This window comes from Dendrobates tinctorius, unplaced genomic scaffold, assembly GCF_039654945.1.
Source record: "Dendrobates tinctorius isolate UK_male_01 unplaced genomic scaffold, ASM3965494v1 ptg000047l, whole genome shotgun sequence".
NCBI classification, from domain to species: domain Eukaryota; kingdom Metazoa; phylum Chordata; class Amphibia; order Anura; family Dendrobatidae; genus Dendrobates; species Dendrobates tinctorius.
In genome coordinates, this window is record NW_027361715.1 from 9,530,913 (window position 1) to 9,550,118 (window position 19,206).

At 34.9% G+C, this 19,206-nt stretch overlaps 6 non-coding genes across 6 annotated transcripts; all 6 read right to left on the minus strand.

Moving 5' to 3' along the window:
- Positions 1-909: 909 nt before the first annotated feature.
- On the minus strand, positions 910-981 carry TRNAQ-CUG (transfer RNA glutamine (anticodon CUG)). Its single transcript has one exon. It is a non-coding gene; the product is annotated as a tRNA-Gln (tRNA).
- Positions 982-5,619: 4,638 nt separating this feature from the next.
- Positions 5,620-5,691, minus strand: TRNAQ-CUG (transfer RNA glutamine (anticodon CUG)). Its single transcript has one exon. It is a non-coding gene; the product is annotated as a tRNA-Gln (tRNA).
- Positions 5,692-8,808: 3,117 nt separating this feature from the next.
- Positions 8,809-8,880, minus strand: TRNAQ-CUG (transfer RNA glutamine (anticodon CUG)). The gene has a single exon. It is a non-coding gene; the product is annotated as a tRNA-Gln (tRNA).
- Positions 8,881-11,999: 3,119 nt separating this feature from the next.
- Positions 12,000-12,071, minus strand: TRNAQ-CUG (transfer RNA glutamine (anticodon CUG)). Its single transcript has one exon. It is a non-coding gene; the product is annotated as a tRNA-Gln (tRNA).
- Positions 12,072-13,602: 1,531 nt separating this feature from the next.
- Positions 13,603-13,674, minus strand: TRNAQ-CUG (transfer RNA glutamine (anticodon CUG)). The gene has a single exon. It is a non-coding gene; the product is annotated as a tRNA-Gln (tRNA).
- A 1,523-nt stretch (positions 13,675-15,197) lies between these two features.
- On the minus strand, positions 15,198-15,269 carry TRNAQ-CUG (transfer RNA glutamine (anticodon CUG)). Its single transcript has one exon. It is a non-coding gene; the product is annotated as a tRNA-Gln (tRNA).
- Between the last annotated feature and the right edge of the window lie 3,937 nt (positions 15,270-19,206).

The following is a 19,206-nucleotide window of genomic DNA, read 5'->3' on the forward strand; positions in this document are numbered from 1 at the left end:
TGCATTGATCTACTCAGATAATCATCAAAAAACCTACTTGGAAATTGACATAGTTGGCAATGATTGAATGCGCAGGGAGATCCCAATGGATTTCAAGTCCATCGCTTTAACAACTCAGCCACAACTTCTGAGATACCTTCAAAATTTCAGGCCTCACTAAAATTTAAAAATCTGATGTGAAGTCATCTTAACTTGAAACCTTGTACCGCTCAAGCCTTTCAACAGTTTAAAAGGCAGATTTAGTGTGAGTTGGCTCTGAAAACTTACTAAAGAATACACCAAAAAAGCTCAAAAGAAGAAAAATATTCATTTCTATGTAAACATAAAATAAAATTAGTCTTCGTATTTTCAGTCGTTTTGAGCATCTTTTAACTGCATAGTTTCCAAAACGGTAAAGTGACTATGTCAATTTCCATTTGATTTTTTTGCTTCGAATACCTTCCGTAATAAAATTCAAGTCAACTAGAAGCTTAGAAAGACACTTTAAAGTCTCTTAGTGACTTCTAGTTCCTTTTGTCACCTACAAAAAAGCCACAAGAACATACTCAACTGATGGACTAAACAATTGTTTTTAAATTGCCAAAAAATTCCTCAATAAAACATTATAGATAATTTTGGAAAAAACAAGAGAAAAGAAAATTCAGGAAAATAAGCTGGCGTTTCCTAAAGCCATTTTGATTTGAAATCATCATCAGATTTTCCCACCAGAATTAAAAATCATGGGAACATTTCCACAAGTCATAGAATATTGTTGCTTGGTGTAACATACAAGATAAGAATTTTGTTTCCTTTAGTCAATTTTATAGGATTCCATGGATTCTTGCACCATTCAAATCAAGTTTCAAGTTTTTAAGTTTCATTCTAAAAGTTGAACATAGTAGAAATTATAATGCTAAAGATGAAACTTACAGGTTCCACTGAAATTTGAACTCAGATCACTGGATTCAGAGTCCAGAGTGCTAACCATTACACCATGGAGCCACACATGTAGCTGACTACTCTAGATTTTCTTGTGGTGAAAATGGAGAAGGGAACACATTAAGGAAATCATGCATGATGGTGAAACTGGCTTTAAAGTGCAGTACAAATCTACATTTAATACACCATCATAAATTAATATCTCCTCCACTTTTAATCTACAAGTGTGCCTAGAATTCCACAGTATCACAATCAGGACAGTTTTAAAATTGTTTATGAAAACTGTGCCAGCTCTGTTACCAGGAAAAAGGAGAGGAAAATAATTGCAAAACTTAAACTGCTAGAAAGCTGCTCATCCAGAAGTTGCTAAAGATTTTTCACTGTGTGGTAAAAGATTCCACCCCAGAGATAATATAAGTAGAATCGGTGCAAAGCAAAGCACATGTTCCAATCTATCAACCATACCTGACATTTGTGGCAACTAGATGAGAGATGGAGAAGCACCTCTTACCTGATCGTACGAGGTCTCATCTTTTGATTAGCAGTGTGATTCACATGTGATGATGGGCCAGGCCAGTTAATCAAAATAAGATCTTTAGATGCCCGCAGGTTGGTTCTCCAAATCCAGTCCAGAGATATGAAACAACTTTTTGGGGGATAAACTAAGGAAGGTGTGCATTGATCTACTCAGATAATCATCAAAAAACCTACTTGGAAATTGACATAGTTGGCAATGATTGAATGCGCAGGGAGATCCCAATGGATTTCAAGTCCATCGCTTTAACAACTCAGCCACAACTTCTGAGATACCTTCAAAATTTCAGGCCTCACTAAAATTTAAAAATCTGATGTGAAGTCATCTTAACTTGAAACCTTGTACCGCTCAAGCCTTTCAACAGTTTAAAAGGCAGATTTAGTGTGAGTTGGCTCTGAAAACTTACTAAAGAATACACCAAAAAAGCTCAAAAGAAGAAAAATATTCATTTCTATGTAAACATAAAATAAAATTAGTCTTCGTATTTTCAGTCGTTTTGAGCATCTTTTAACTGCATAGTTTCCAAAACGGTAAAGTGACTATGTCAATTTCCATTTGATTTTTTTGCTTCGAATACCTTCCGTAATAAAATTCAAGTCAACTAGAAGCTTAGAAAGACACTTTAAAGTCTCTTAGTGACTTCTAGTTCCTTTTGTCACCTACAAAAAAGCCACAAGAACATACTCAACTGATGGACTAAACAATTGTTTTTAAATTGCCAAAAAATTCCTCAATAAAACATTATAGATAATTTTGGAAAAAACAAGAGAAAAGAAAATTCAGGAAAATAAGCTGGCGTTTCCTAAAGCCATTTTGATTTGAAATCATCATCAGATTTTCCCACCAGAATTAAAAATCATGGGAACATTTCCACAAGTCATAGAATATTGTTGCTTGGTGTAACATACAAGATAAGAATTTTGTTTCCTTTAGTCAATTTTATAGGATTCCATGGATTCTTGCACCATTCAAATCAAGTTTCAAGTTTTTAAGTTTCATTCTAAAAGTTGAACATAGTAGAAATTATAATGCTAAAGATGAAACTTACAGGTTCCACTGAAATTTGAACTCAGATAACTGGATTCAGAGTCCAGAGTGCTAACCATTACACCATGGAGCCACACATGTAGCTGACTACTCTAGATTTTCTTGTGGTGAAAATGGAGAAGGGAACACATTAAGGAAATCATGCATGATGGTGAAACTGGCTTTAAAGTGCAGTACAAATCTACATTTAATACACCATCATAAATTAATATCTCCTCCACTTTTAATCTACAAGTGTGCCTAGAATTCCACAGTATCACAATCAGGACAGTTTTAAAATTGTTTATGAAAACTGTGCCAGCTCTGTTACCAGGAAAAAGGAGAGGAAAATAATTGCAAAACTTAAACTGCTAGAAAGCTGCTCATCCAGAAGTTGCTAAAGATTTTTCACTGTGTGGTAAAAGATTCCACCCCAGAGATAATATAAGTAGAATCGGTGCAAAGCACATGTTCCAATCTATCAACCATACCTGACATTTGTGGCAACTAGATGAGAGATGGAGAAGCACCTCTTACCTGATCGTACGAGGTCTCATCTTTTGATTAGCAGTGTGATTCACATATGATGATGGGCCAGGCCAGTTAATCAAAATAAGATCTTTAGATGCCCGCAGGTTGGTTCTCCAAATCCAGTCCAGAGATATGAAACAACTTTTTGGGGGATAAACTAAGGAAGGTGTGCATTGATCTACTCAGATAATCATCAAAAAACCTACTTGGAAATTGACATAGTTGGCAATGATTGAATGCGCAGGGAGATCCCAATGGATTTCAAGTCCATCGCTTTAACAACTCAGCCACAACTTCTGAGATACCTTCAAAATTTCAGGCCTCACTAAAATTTAAAAATCTGATGTGAAGTCATCTTAACTTGAAACCTTGTACCGCTCAAGCCTTTCAACAGTTTAAAAGGCAGATTTAGTGTGAGTTGGCTCTGAAAACTTACTAAAGAATACACCAAAAAAGCTCAAAAGAAGAAAAATATTCATTTCTATGTAAACATAAAATAAAATTAGTCTTCGTATTTTCAGTCGTTTTGAGCATCTTTTAACTGCATAAAGTTTCCAAAACGGTAAAGTGACTATGTCAATTTCCATTTGATTTTTTTGCTTCGAATACCTTCCGTAATAAAATTCAAGTCAACTAGAAGCTTAGAAAGACACTTTAAAGTCTCTTAGTGACTTCTAGTTCCTTTTGTCACCTACAAAAAAGCCACAAGAACATACTCAACTGATGGACTAAACAATTGTTTTTAAATTGCCAAAAAATTCCTCAATAAAACATTATAGATAATTTTGGAAAAAACAAGAGAAAAGAAAATTCAGGAAAATAAGCTGGCGTTTCCTAAAGCCATTTTGATTTGAAATCATCATCAGATTTTCCCACCAGAATTAAAAATCATGGGAACATTTCCACAAGTCATAGAATATTGTTGCTTGGTGTAACATACAAGATAAGAATTTTGTTTCCTTTAGTCAATTTTATAGGATTCCATGGATTCTTGCACCATTCAAATCAAGTTTCAAGTTTTTAAGTTTCAAGTTTCATTCTAAAAGTTGAACATAGTAGAAATTATAATGCTAATTATAGCTAACCACACATGTGTGGTATGCTAATTAGAGCTTACTACTCTAGATTTTCTTGTGGTGAAAATGGAGAAGGGAACACATTAAGGAAATCATGCATGATGGTGAAACTGGCTTTAATGCTGTAGTACAAATCTACATTTAATACACCATCATAAATTAATATCTCCTCCACTTTTAATCTACAAGTGTGCCTAGAATTCCACAGTATCACAATCAGGACAGTTTTAAAATTGTTTATGAAAACTGTGCCAGCTCTGTTACCAGGAAAAAGGAGAGGAAAATAATTGCAAAACTTAAACTGCTAGAAAGCTGCTCATCCAGAAGTTGCTAAAGATTTTTCACTGTGTGGTAAAAGATTCCACCCGAGAGATAATATAAGTAGAATCGGTGCAAAGCAAAGCACATGTTCCAATCTATCAACCATACCTGACATTTGTGGCAACTAGATGAGAGATGGAGAAGCACCTCTTACCTGATCGTACGAGGTCTCATCTTTTGATTAGCAGTGTGATTCACATGTGATGATGGGCCAGGCCAGTTAATCAAAATAAGATCTTTAGATGCCCGCAGGTTGGTTCTCCAAATCCAGTCCAGAGATATGAAACAACTTTTTGGGGGATAAACTAAGGAAGGTGTGCATTGATCTACTCAGATAATCATCAAAAAACCTACTTGGAAATTGACATAGTTGGCAATGATTGAATGCGCAGGGAGATCCCAATGGATTTCAAGTCCATCGCTTTAACAACTCAGCCACAACTTCTGAGATACCTTCAAAATTTCAGGCCTCACTAAAATTTAAAAATCTGATGTGAAGTCATCTTAACTTGAAACCTTGTACCGCTCAAGCCTTTCAACAGTTTAAAAGGCAGATTTAGTGTGAGTTGGCTCTGAAAACTTACTAAAGAATACACCAAAAAAGCTCAAAAGAAGAAAAATATTCATTTCTATGTAAACATAAAATAAAATTAGTCTTCGTATTTTCAGTCGTTTTGAGCATCTTTTAACTGCATAAAGTTTCCAAAACGGTAAAGTGACTATGTCAATTTCCATTTGATTTTTTTGCTTCGAATACCTTCCGTAATAAAATTCAAGTCAACTAGAAGCTTAGAAAGACACTTTAAAGTCTCTTAGTGACTTCTAGTTCCTTTTGTCACCTACAAAAAAGCCACAAGAACATACTCAACTGATGGACTAAACAATTGTTTTTAAATTGCCAAAAAATTCCTCAATAAAACATTATAGATAATTTTGGAAAAAACAAGAGAAAAGAAAATTCAGGAAAATAAGCTGGCGTTTCCTAAAGCCATTTTGATTTGAAATCATCATCAGATTTTCCCACCCGAATTAAAAATCATGGGAACATTTACACAAGTCATAGAATATAGTTGCTTGGTGTAACATACAAGATAAGAATTTTGTTTCCTGAAGTCAATTTTATAGGATTCCATGGATTCTTGCACCAAGTTTCAAAGTTTCATTCTAAAAGTTGAACATAGTAGAAATTATAATGCTAAAGATGAAACTTACAGGTTCCACTGAGATTTGAACTCAGATCGCTGGATTCAGAGTCCAGAGTGCAAACCATTACACCATGGAACCACACATGTAGCTTACTACTCTAGATTTTCTTGTGGTGAAAATGGAGAAGGGAACACATTAAGGAAATCATGCATGATGGTGAAACTGGCTTTAAAGCTGCAGTACAAATCTACATTTAATACACCATCATAAATTAATATCTCATCCACTTTTAATCTACAAGTGTGCCTAGAATTCCACAGTATCACAATCAGGACAGTTTTAAAAATGGTTATGAAAACTGTGCCAGCTCTGTTACCAGGAAAAAAGGAGAGGAAAATAATTGCAAAACTTAAACTGCTAGAAAGCTGCTCATCCAGAAGTTGCTAAAGATTTTTCACTGTGTGGTAAAAGATTCCACCTGAGAGATAATATAAGTAGAATCGGTGCAAAGCAAAGCACATGTTCCAATCTATCAACCATACCTGACATTTGTGGCAACTAGATGAGAGATGGAGAAGCACCTCTTACCTGATCGTACGAGGTCTCATCTTTTGATTAGCAGTGTGATTCACATGTGATGATGGGCCAGGCCAGTTAATCAAAATAAGATCTTTAGATGCCCGCAGGTTGGTTCTCCAAATCCAGTCCAGAGATATGAAACAACTTTTTGGGGGATAAACTAAGGAATGTGTGCATTGATCTACTCAGATAATCATCAAAAAACCTACTTGGAAATTGACATAGTTGGCAATGATTGAATGCGCAGGGAGATCCCAATGGATTTCAAGTCCATCGCTTTAACAACTCAGCCACAACTTCTGAGATACCTTCAAAATTTCAGGCCTCACTAAAATTTAAAAATCTGATGTGAAGTCATCTTAACTTGAAACCTTGTACCGCTCAAGCCTTTCAACAGTTTAAAAGGCAGATTTAGTGTGAGTTGGCTCTGAAAACTTACTAAAGAATACACCAAAAAAGCTCAAAAGAAGAAAAATATTCATTTCTATGTAAACATAAAATAAAATTAGTCTTCGTATTTTCAGTCGTTTTGAGCATCTTTTAACTGCATAGTTTCCAAAACGGTAAAGTGACTATGTCAATTTCCATTTGATTTTTTTGCTTCGAATACCTTCCGTAATAAAATTCAAGTCAACTAGAAGCTTAGAAAGACACTTTAAAGTCTCTTAGTGACTTCTAGTTCCTTTTGTCACCTACAAAAAAGCCACAAGAACATACTCAACTGATGGACTAAACAATTGTTTTTAAATTGCCAAAAAATTCCTCAATAAAACATTATAGATAATTTTGGAAAAAACAAGAGAAAAGAAAATTCAGGAAAATAAGCTGGCGTTTCCTAAAGCCATTTTGATTTGAAATCATCATCAGATTTTCCCACCAGAATTAAAAATCATGGGAACATTTCCACAAGTCATAGAATATTGTTGCTTGGTGTAACATACAAGATAAGAATTTTGTTTCCTTTAGTCAATTTTATAGGATTCCATGGATTCTTGCACCATTCAAATCAAGTTTCAAGTTTTTAAGTTTCAAGTTTCATTCTAAAAGTTGAACATAGTAGAAATTATAATGCTAAAGATGAAACTTACAGGTTCCACTGAGATTTGAACTCAGATCGCTTGATTCAGAGTGCTAACCATTACACCATGGAACCACACATGTAGCTTACTACTCTAGATTTTCTTGTGGTGAAAATGGAGAAGGGAACACATTAAGGAAATCATACATGATGGTGAAACTGGCTTTAAAGCTGCAGTACAAATCTACATTTAATACACCATCATAAATTAATATCTCCTCCACTTTTAATCTACAAGTGTGCCTAGAATTCCACAGTATCACAATCAGGACAGTTTTAAAATTGTTTATGAAAACTGTGCCAGCTCTGTTACCAGGAAAAAGGAGAGGAAAATAATTGCAAAACTTAAACTGCTAGAAAGCTGCTCATCCAGAAGTTGCTAAAGATTTTTCACTGTGTGGTAAAAGATTCCACCCGAGAGATAATATAAGTAGAATCGGTGCAAAGCAAAGCACATGTTCCAATCTATCAACCATACCTGACATTTGTGGCAACTAGATGAGAGATGGAGAAGCACCTCTTACCTGATCGTACGAGGTCTCATCTTTTGATTAGCAGTGTGATTCACATGTGATAATGGGCCAGGCCAGTTAATCAAAATAAGATCTTTAGATGCCCGCAGGTTGGTTCTCCAAATCCAGTCCAGAGATATGAAACAACTTTTTGGGGGATAAACTAAGGAAGGTGTGCATTGATCTACTCAGATAATCATCAAAAAACCTACTTGGAAATTGACATAGTTGGCAATGATTGAATGCGCAGGGAGATCCCAATGGATTTCAAGTCCATCGCTTTAACAACTCAGCCACAACTTCTGAGATACCTTCAAAATTTCAGGCCTCACTAAAATTTAAAAATCTGATGTGAAGTCATCTTAACTTGAAACCTTGTACCGCTCAAGCCTTTCAACAGTTTAAAAGGCAGATTTAGTGTGAGTTGGCTCTGAAAACTTACTAAAGAATACACCAAAAATGCTCAAAAGAAGAAAAATATTCATTTCTATGTAAACATAAAATAAAATTAGTCTTCGTATTTTCAGTCGTTTTGAGCATCTTTTAACTGCATAAAGTTTCCAAAACGGTAAAGTGACTATGTCAATTTCCATTTGATTTTTTTGCTTCGAATACCTTCCGTAATAAAATTCAAGTCAACTAGAAGCTTAGAAAGACACTTTAAAGTCTCTTAGTGACTTCTAGTTCCTTTTGTCACCTACAAAAAAGCCACAAGAACATACTCAACTGATGGACTAAACAATTGTTTTTAAATTGCCAAAAAATTCCTCAATAAAACATTATAGATAATTTTGGAAAAAACAAGAGAAAAGAAAATTCAGGAAAATAAGCTGGCGTTTTCTAAAGCCATTTTGATTTGAAATCATCATCAGATTTTCCCACCCGAATTAAAAATCATGGGAACATTTACACAAGTCATAGAATATAGTTGCTTGGTGTAACATACAAGATAAGAATTTTGTTTCCTGAAGTCAATTTTATAGGATTCCATGGATTCTTGCACCATTCAAATAAAGTTTCAAAGTTTCAAGTTTCATTATAAAAGTTGAACATAGTAGAAATTATAATGCTAAAGATGAAACTTACAGGTTCCACTGAGATTTGAACTCAGATCGCTGGATTCAGAGTCCAGAGTGCAAACCATTACACCATGGAACCACACATGTAGCTTACTACTCTAGATTTTCTTGTGGTGAAAATGGAGAAGGGAACACATTAAGGAAATCATGCATGATGGTGAAACTGGCTTTAAAGCTGCAGTACAAATCTACATTTAATACACCATCATAAATTAATATCTCATCCACTTTTAATCTACAAGTGTGCCTAGAATTCCACAGTATCACAATCAGGACAGTTTTAAAAATGGTTATGAAAACTGTGCCAGCTCTGTTACCAGGAAAAAAGGAGAGGAAAATAATTGCAAAACTTAAACTGCTAGAAAGCTGCTCATCCAGAAGTTGCTAAAGATTTTTCACTGTGTGGTAAAAGATTCCACCTGAGAGATAATATAAGTAGAATCGGTGCAAAGCAAAGCACATGTTCCAATCTATCAACCATACCTGACATTTGTGGCAACTAGATGAGAGATGGAGAAGCACCTCTTACCTGATCGTACGAGGTCTCATCTTTTGATTAGCAGTGTGATTCACATGTGATGATGGGCCAGGCCAGTTAATCAAAATAAGATCTTTAGATGCCCGCAGGTTGGTTCTCCAAATCCAGTCCAGAGATATGAAACAACTTTTTGGGGGATAAACTAAGGAAGGTGTGCATTGATCTACTCAGATAATCATCAAAAAACCTACTTGGAAATTGACATAGTTGGCAATGATTGAATGCGCAGGGAGATCCCAATGGATTTCAAGTCCATCGCTTTAACAACTCAGCCACAACTTCTGAGATACCTTCAAAATTTCAGGCCTCACTAAAATTTAAAAATCTGATGTGAAGTCATCTTAACTTGAAACCTTGTACCGCTCAAGCCTTTCAACAGTTTAAAAGGCAGATTTAGTGTGAGTTGGCTCTGAAAACTTACTAAAGAATACACCAAAAAAGCTCAAAAGAAGAAAAATATTCATTTCTATGTAAACATAAAATAAAATTAGTCTTCGTATTTTCAGTCGTTTTGAGCATCTTTTAACTGCATAAAGTTTCCAAAACGGTAAAGTGACTATGTCAATTTCCATTTGATTTTTTTGCTTCGAATACCTTCCGTAATAAAATTCAAGTCAACTAGAAGCTTAGAAAGACACTTTAAAGTCTCTTAGTGACTTCTAGTTCCTTTTGTCACCTACAAAAAAGCCACAAGAACATACTCAACTGATGGACTAAACAATTGTTTTTAAATTGCCAAAAAATTCCTCAATAAAACATTATAGATAATTTTGGAAAAAACAAGAGAAAAGAAAATTCAGGAAAATAAGCTGGCGTTTCCTAAAGCCATTTTGATTTGAAATCATCATCAGATTTTCCCACCAGAATTAAAAATCATGGGAACATTTCCACAAGTCATAGAATATTGTTGCTTGGTGTAACATACAAGATAAGAATTTTGTTTCCTTTAGTCAATTTTATAGGATTCCATGGATTCTTGCACCATTCAAATCAAGTTTCAAGTTTTTAAGTTTCAAGTTTCATTCTAAAAGTTGAACATAGTAGAAATTATAATGCTAAAGATGAAACTTACAGGTTCCACTGAGATTTGAACTCAGATCGCTTGATTCAGAGTGCTAACCATTACACCATGGAACCACACATGTAGCTTACTACTCTAGATTTTCTTGTGGTGAAAATGGAGAAGGGAACACATTAAGGAAATCATGCATGATGGTGAAACTGGCTTTAAAGCTGCAGTACAAATCTACATTTAATACACCATCATAAATTAATATCTCCTCCACTTTTAATCTACAAGTGTGCCTAGAATTCCACAGTATCACAATCAGGACAGTTTTAAAATTGTTTATGAAAACTGTGCCAGCTCTGTTACCAGGAAAAAGGAGAGGAAAATAATTGCAAAACTTAAACTGCTAGAAAGCTGCTCATCCAGAAGTTGCTAAAGATTTTTCACTGTGTGGTAAAAGATTCCACCCGAGAGATAATATAAGTAGAATCGGTGCAAAGCAAAGCACATGTTCCAATCTATCAACCATACCTGACATTTGTGGCAACTAGATGAGAGATGGAGAAGCACCTCTTACCTGATCGTACGAGGTCTCATCTTTTGATTAGCAGTGTGATTCACATGTGATAATGGGCCAGGCCAGTTAATCAAAATAAGATCTTTAGATGCCCGCAGGTTGGTTCTCCAAATCCAGTCCAGAGATATGAAACAACTTTTTGGGGGATAAACTAAGGAAGGTGTGCATTGATCTACTCAGATAATCATCAAAAAACCTACTTGGAAATTGACATAGTTGGCAATGATTGAATGCGCAGGGAGATCCCAATGGATTTCAAGTCCATCGCTTTAACAACTCAGCCACAACTTCTGAGATACCTTCAAAATTTCAGGCCTCACTAAAATTTAAAAATCTGATGTGAAGTCATCTTAACTTGAAACCTTGTACCGCTCAAGCCTTTCAACAGTTTAAAAGGCAGATTTAGTGTGAGTTGGCTCTGAAAACTTACTAAAGAATACACCAAAAATGCTCAAAAGAAGAAAAATATTCATTTCTATGTAAACATAAAATAAAATTAGTCTTCGTATTTTCAGTCGTTTTGAGCATCTTTTAACTGCATAAAGTTTCCAAAACGGTAAAGTGACTATGTCAATTTCCATTTGATTTTTTTGCTTCGAATACCTTCCGTAATAAAATTCAAGTCAACTAGAAGCTTAGAAAGACACTTTAAAGTCTCTTAGTGACTTCTAGTTCCTTTTGTCACCTACAAAAAAGCCACAAGAACATACTCAACTGATGGACTAAACAATTGTTTTTAAATTGCCAAAAAATTCCTCAATAAAACATTATAGATAATTTTGGAAAAAACAAGAGAAAAGAAAATTCAGGAAAATAAGCTGGCGTTTTCTAAAGCCATTTTGATTTGAAATCATCATCAGATTTTCCCACCCGAATTAAAAATCATGGGAACATTTACACAAGTCATAGAATATAGTTGCTTGGTGTAACATACAAGATAAGAATTTTGTTTCCTGAAGTCAATTTTATAGGATTCCATGGATTCTTGCACCATTCAAATAAAGTTTCAAAGTTTCAAGTTTCATTATAAAAGTTGAACATAGTAGAAATTATAATGCTAAAGATGAAACTTACAGGTTCCACTGAGATTTGAACTCAGATCGCTGGATTCAGAGTCCAGAGTGCAAACCATTACACCATGGAACCACACATGTAGCTTACTACTCTAGATTTTCTTGTGGTGAAAATGGAGAAGGGAACACATTAAGGAAATCATGCATGATGGTGAAACTGGCTTTAAAGCTGCAGTACAAATCTACATTTAATACACCATCATAAATTAATATCTCCTCCACTTTTAATCTACAAGTGTGCCTAGAATTCCACAGTATCACAATCAGGACAGTTTTAAAAATGGTTATGAAAACTGTGCCAGCTCTGTTACCAGGAAAAAAGGAGAGGAAAATAATTGCAAAACTTAAACTGCTAGAAAGCTGCTCATCCAGACGTTGCTAAAGATTTTTCACTGTGTGGTAAAAGATTCCACCTGAGAGATAATATAAGTAGAATCGGTGCAAAGCAAAGCACATGTTCCAATCTATCAACCATACCTGACATTTGTGGCAACTAGATGAGAGATGGAGAAGCACCTCTTACCTGATCGTACGAGGTCTCATCTTTTGATTAGCAGTGTGATTCACATGTGATGATGGGCCAGGCCAGTTAATCAAAATAAGATCTTTAGATGCCCGCAGGTTGGTTCTCCAAATCCAGTCCAGAGATATGAAACAACTTTTTGGGGGATAAACTAAGGAAGGTGTGCATTGATCTACTCAGATAATCATCAAAAAACCTACTTGGAAATTGACATAGTTGGCAATGATTGAATGCGCAGGGAGATCCCAATGGATTTCAAGTCCATCGCTTTAACAACTCAGCCACAACTTCTGAGATACCTTCAAAATTTCAGGCCTCACTAAAATTTAAAAATCTGATGTGAAGTCATCTCAACTTGAAACCTTGTACCGCTCAAGCCTTTCAACAGTTTAAAAGGCAGATTTAGTGTGAGTTGGCTCTGAAAACTTACTAAAGAATACACCAAAAAAGCTCAAAAGAAGAAAAATATTCATTTCTATGTAAACATAAAATAAAATTAGTCTTCGTATTTTCAGTCGTTTTGAGCATCTTTTAACTGCATAAAGTTTCCAAAACGGTAAAGTGACTATGTCAATTTCCATTTGATTTTTTTGCTTCGAATACCTTCCGTAATAAAATTCAAGTCAACTAGAAGCTTAGAAAGACACTTTAAAGTCTCTTAGTGACTTCTAGTTCCTTTTGTCACCTACAAAAAAGCCACAAGAACATACTCAACTGATGGACTAAACAATTGTTTTTAAATTGCCAAAAAATTCCTCAATAAAACATTATAGATAATTTTGGAAAAAACAAGAGAAAAGAAAATTCAGGAAAATAAGCTGGCGTTTCCTAAAGTCATTTTGATTTGAAATCATCATCAGATTTTCCCACCAGAATTAAAAATCATGGGAACATTTCCACAAGTCATAGAATATTGTTGCTTGGTGTAACATACAAGATAAGAATTTTGTTTCCTTTAGTCAATTTTATAGGATTCCATGGATTCTTGCACCATTCAAATCAAGTTTCAAGTTTTTAAGTTTCAAGTTTCATTCTAAAAGTTGAACATAGTAGAAATTATAATGCTAAAGATGAAACTTACAGGTTCCACTGAGATTTGAACTCAAATCGATGGATTCAGAGTCCAGAGTGCTAACCATTACACCATGGAACCACACAGGTAGCTTACTACTCTAGATTTTCTTGTGGTGAAAATGGAGAAGGGAACACATTAAGGAAATCATGCATGATGGTGAAACTGGCTTTAATGCTGCAGTACAAATCTACATTTAATACACCATCATAAATTAATATCTCCTCCACTTTTAATCTACAAGTGTGCCTAGAATTCCACAGTATCACAATCAGGACAGTTTTAAAATTGTTTATGAAAACTGTGCCAGCTCTGTTACCAGGAAAAAGGAGAGGAAAATAATTGCAAAACTTAAACTGCTAGAAAGCTGCTCATCCAGAAGTTGCTAAAGATTTTTCACTGTGTGGTAAAAGATTCCACCCCAGAGATAATATAAGTAGAATCGGTGCAAAGCACATGTTCCAATCTATCAACCATACCTGACATTTGTGGCAACTAGATGAGAGATGGAGAAGCACCTCTTACCTGATTGTACGAGGTCTCATCTTTTGATTAGCAGTGTGATTCACATGTGATGATGGGCCAGGCCAGTTAATCAAAATAAGATCTTTAGATGCCCGCAGGTTGGTTCTCCAAATCCAGTCCAGAGATATGAAACAACTTTTTGGGGGATAAACTAAGGAAGGTGTGCATTGATCTACTCAGATAATCATCAAAAAACCTACTTGGAAATTGACATAGTTGGCAATGATTGAATGCGCAGGGAGATCCCAATGGATTTCAAGTCCATCGCTTTAACAACTCAGCCACAACTTCTGAGATACCTTCAAAATTTCAGGCCTCACTAAAATTTAAAAATCTGATTTGAAGTCATCTTAACTTGAAACCTTGTACCGCTCAAGCCTTTCAACAGTTTAAAAGGCAGATTTAGTGTGAGTTGGCTCTGAAAACTTACTAAAGAATACACCAAAAAAGCTCAAAAGAAGAAAAATATTCATTTCTATGTAAACATAAAATAAAATTAGTCTTCGTATTTTCAGTCGTTTTGAGCATCTTTTAACTGCATAGTTTCCAAAACGGTAAAGTGACTATGTCAATTTCCATTTGATTTTTTTGCTTCGAATACCTTCCGTAATAAAATTCAAGTCAACTAGAAGCTTAGAAAGACACTTTAAAGTCTCTTAGTGACTTCTAGTTCCTTTTGTCACCTACAAAAAAGCCACAAGAACATACTCAACTGATGGACTAAACAATTGTTTTTAAATTGCCAAAAAATTCCTCAATAAAACATTATAGATAATTTTGGAAAAAACAAGAGAAAAGAAAATTCAGGAAAATAAGCTGGCGTTTCCTAAAGCCATTTTGATTTGAAATCATCATCAGATTTTCCCACCAGAATTAAAAATCATGGGAACATTTCCACAAGTCATAGAATATTGTTGCTTGGTGTAACATACAAGATAACAATTTTGTTTCCTTTAGTCAATTTTATAGGATTCCATGGATTCTTGCACCATTCAAATCAAGTTTCAAGTTTTTAAGTTTCAAGTTTCATTCTAAAAGTTGAACATAGTAGAAATTATAATGCTAAAGATGAAACTTACAGGTTCCACTGAAATTTGAACTCAGATCACTGGATTCAGAGTCCAGAGTGCTAACCATTACACCATGGAGCCACACATGTAGCTGACTACTCTAGATTTTCTTGTGGTGAAAATGGAGAAGGGAACACATTAAGGAAATCATGCATGATGGTGAAACTGGCTTTAAAGTGCAGTACAAATCTACATTTAATACACCATCATAAATTAATATCTCCTCCACTTTTAATCTACAAGTGTGCCTAGAATTCCACAGTATCACAATCAGGACAGTTTTAAAATTGTTTATGAAAACTGTGCCAGCTCTGTTACCAGGAAAAAGGAGAGGAAAATAATTGCAAAACTTAAACTGCTAGAAAGCTGCTCATCCAGAAGTTGCTAAAGATTTTTCACTGTGTGGTAAAAGATTCCACCCCAGAGATAATATAAGTAGAATCGGTGCAAAGCACATGTTCCAATCTATCAACCATACCTGACATTTGTGGCAACTAGATGAGAGATGGAGAAGCACCTCTTACCTGATCGTACGAGGTCTCATCTTTTGATTAGCAGTGTGATTCACATGTGATGATGGGCCAGGCCAGTTAATCAAAATAAGATCTTTAGATGCCCGCAGGTTGGTTCTCCAAATCCAGTCCAGAGATATGAAACAACTTTTTGGGGGATAAACTAAGGAAGGTGTGCATTGATCTACTCAGATAATCATCAAAAAACCTACTTGGAAATTGACATAGTTGGCAATGATTGAATGCGCAGGGAGATCCCAATGGATTTCAAGTCCATCGCTTTAACAACTCAGCCACAACTTCTGAGATACCTTCAAAATTTCAGGCCTCACTAAAATTTAAAAATCTGATGTGAAGTCATCTTAACTTGAAACCTTGTACCGCTCAAGCCTTTCAACAGTTTAAAAGGCAGATTTAGTGTGAGTTGGCTCTGAAAACTTACTAAAGAATACACCAAAAAAGCTCAAAAGAAGAAAAATATTCATTTCTATGTAAACATAAAATAAAATTAGTCTTCGTATTTTCAGTCGTTTTGAGCATCTTTTAACTGCATAAAGTTTCCAAAACGGTAAAGTGACTATGTCAATTTCCATTTGATTTTTTTGCTTCGAATACCTTCCGTAATAAAATTCAAGTCAACTAGAAGCTTAGAAAGACACTTTAAAGTCTCTTAGTGACTTCTAGTTCCTTTTGTCACCTACAAAAAAGCCACAAGAACATACTCAACTGATGGACTAAACAATTGTTTTTAAATTGCCAAAAAATTCCTCAATAAAACATTATAGATAATTTTGGAAAAAACAAGAGAAAAGAAAATTCAGGAAAATAAGCTGGCGTTTCCTAAAGCCATTTTGATTTGAAATCATCATCAGATTTTCCCACCAGAATTAAAAATCATGGGAACATTTCCACAAGTCATAGAATATTGTTGCTTGGTGTAACATACAAGATAAGAATTTTGTTTCCTTTAGTCAATTTTATAGGATTCCATGGATTCTTGCACCATTCAAATCAAGTTTCAAGTTTTTAAGTTTCAAGTTTCATTCTAAAAGTTGAACATAGTAGAAATTATAATGCTAATTATAGCTAACCACACATGTGTGGTATGCTAATTAGAGCTTACTACTCTAGATTTTCTTGTGGTGAAAATGGAGAAGGGAACACATTAAGGAAATCATGCATGATGGTGAAACTGGCTTTAATGCTGCAGTACAAATCTACATTTAATACACCATCATAAATTAATATCTCCTCCACTTTTAATCTACAAGTGTGCCTAGAATTCCACAGTATCACAATCAGGACAGTTTTAAAATTGTTTATGAAAACTGTGCCAGCTCTGTTACCAGGAAAAAGGAGAGGAAAATAATTGCAAAACTTAAACTGCTAGAAAGCTGCTCATCCAGAAGTTGCTAAAGATTTTTCACTGTGTGGTAAAAGATTCCACCCGAGAGATAATATAAGTAGAATCGGTGCAAAGCAAAGCACATGTTCCAATCTATCAACCATACCTGACATTTGTGGCAACTAGATGAGAGATGGAGAAGCACCTCTTACCTGATCGTACGAGGTCTCATCTTTTGATTAGCAGTGTGATTCACATGTGATGATGGGCCAGGCCAGTTAATCAAAATAAGATCTTTAGATGCCCGCAGGTTGGTTCTCCAAATCCAGTCCAGAGATATGAAACAACTTTTTGGGGGATAAACTAAGGAAGGTGTGCATTGATCTACTCAGATAATCATCAAAAAACCTACTTGGAAATTGACATAGTTGGCAATGATTGAATGCGCAGGGAGATCCCAATGGATTTCAAGTCCATCGCTTTAACAACTCAGCCACAACTTCTGAGATACCTTCAAAATTTCAGGCCTCACTAAAATTTAAAAATCTGATGTGAAGTCATATTAACTTGAAACCTTGTACCGCTCAAGCCTTTCAACAGTTTAAAAGGCAGATTTAGTGTGAGTTGGCTCTGAAAACTTACTAAAGAATACACCAAAAAAGCTCAAAAGAAGAAAAATATTCATTTCTATGTAAACATAAAATAAAATTAGTCTTCGTATTTTCAGTCGTTTTGAGCATCTTTTAACTGCATAAAGTTTCCAAAACGGTAAAGTGACTATGTCAATTTCCATTTGATTTTTTTGCTTCGAATACCTTCCGTAATAAAATTCAAGTCAACTAGAAGCTTAGAAAGACACTTTAAAGTCTCTTAGTGACTTCTAGTTCCTTTTGTCACCTACAAATAAGCCACAAGAACATACTCAACTGATGGACTAAACAATTGTTTTTAAATTGCCAAAAAATTCCTCAATAAAACATTATAGATAATTTTGGAAAAAACAAGAGAAAAGAAAATTCAGGAAAATAAGCTGACGTTTTCTAAAGCCACTTTGATTTGAAATCATCATCAGATTTTCCCACCCGAATTAAAAATCATGGGAACATTTACACAAGTCATAGAATATAGTTGCTTGGTGTAACATACAAGATAAGAATTTTGTTTCCTGAAGTCAATTTTATAGGATTCCATGGATTCTTGCACCATTCAAATCAAGTTTCAAGTTTTCAAGTTTCATTCTAAAAGTTGAACATAGTAGAAATTATAATGCTAAAGATGAAACTTACAGGTTCCACTGAGATTTGAACTCAGATCGCTGGATTCAGAGTGCTAACCATTACACCATGGAACCACACATGTAGCTTACTACTCTAGATTTTCTTGTGGTGAAAATGGAGAAGGGAACACATTAAGGAAATCATGCATGATGGTGAAACTGGCTTTAAAGCTGCAGTACAAATCTACATTTAATACACCATCATAAATTAATATCTCCTCCACTTTTAATCTACAAGTGTGCCTAGAATTCCACAGTATCACAATCAGGACAGTTTTAAAATTGTTTATGAAAACTGTGCCAGCTCTGTTACCAGGAAAAAGGAGAGGAAAATAATTGCAAAACTTAAACTGCTAGAAAGCTGCTCATCCAGAAGTTGCTAAAGATTTTTCACTGTGTGGTAAAAGATTCCACCCGAGAGATAATATAAGTAGAATCGGTGCAAAGCAAAGCACATGTTCCAATCTATCAACCATACCTGACATTTGTGGCAACTAGATGAGAGATGGAGAAGCACCTCTTACCTGATCGTACGAGGTCTCATCTTTTGATTAGCAGTGTGATTCACATGTGATAATGGGCCAGGCCAGTTAATCAAAATAAGATCTTTAGATGCCCGCAGGTTGGTTCTCCAAATCCAGTCCAGAGATATGAAACAACTTTTTGGGGGATAAACTAAGGAAGGTGTGCATTGATCTACTCAGATAATCATCAAAAAACCTACTTGGAAATTGACATAGTTGGCAATGATTGAATGCGCAGGGAGATCCCAATGGATTTCAAGTCCATCGCTTTAACAACTCAGCCACAACTTCTGAGATACCTTCAAAATTTCAGGCCTCACTAAAATTTAAAAATCTGATGTGAAGTCATCTTAACTTGAAA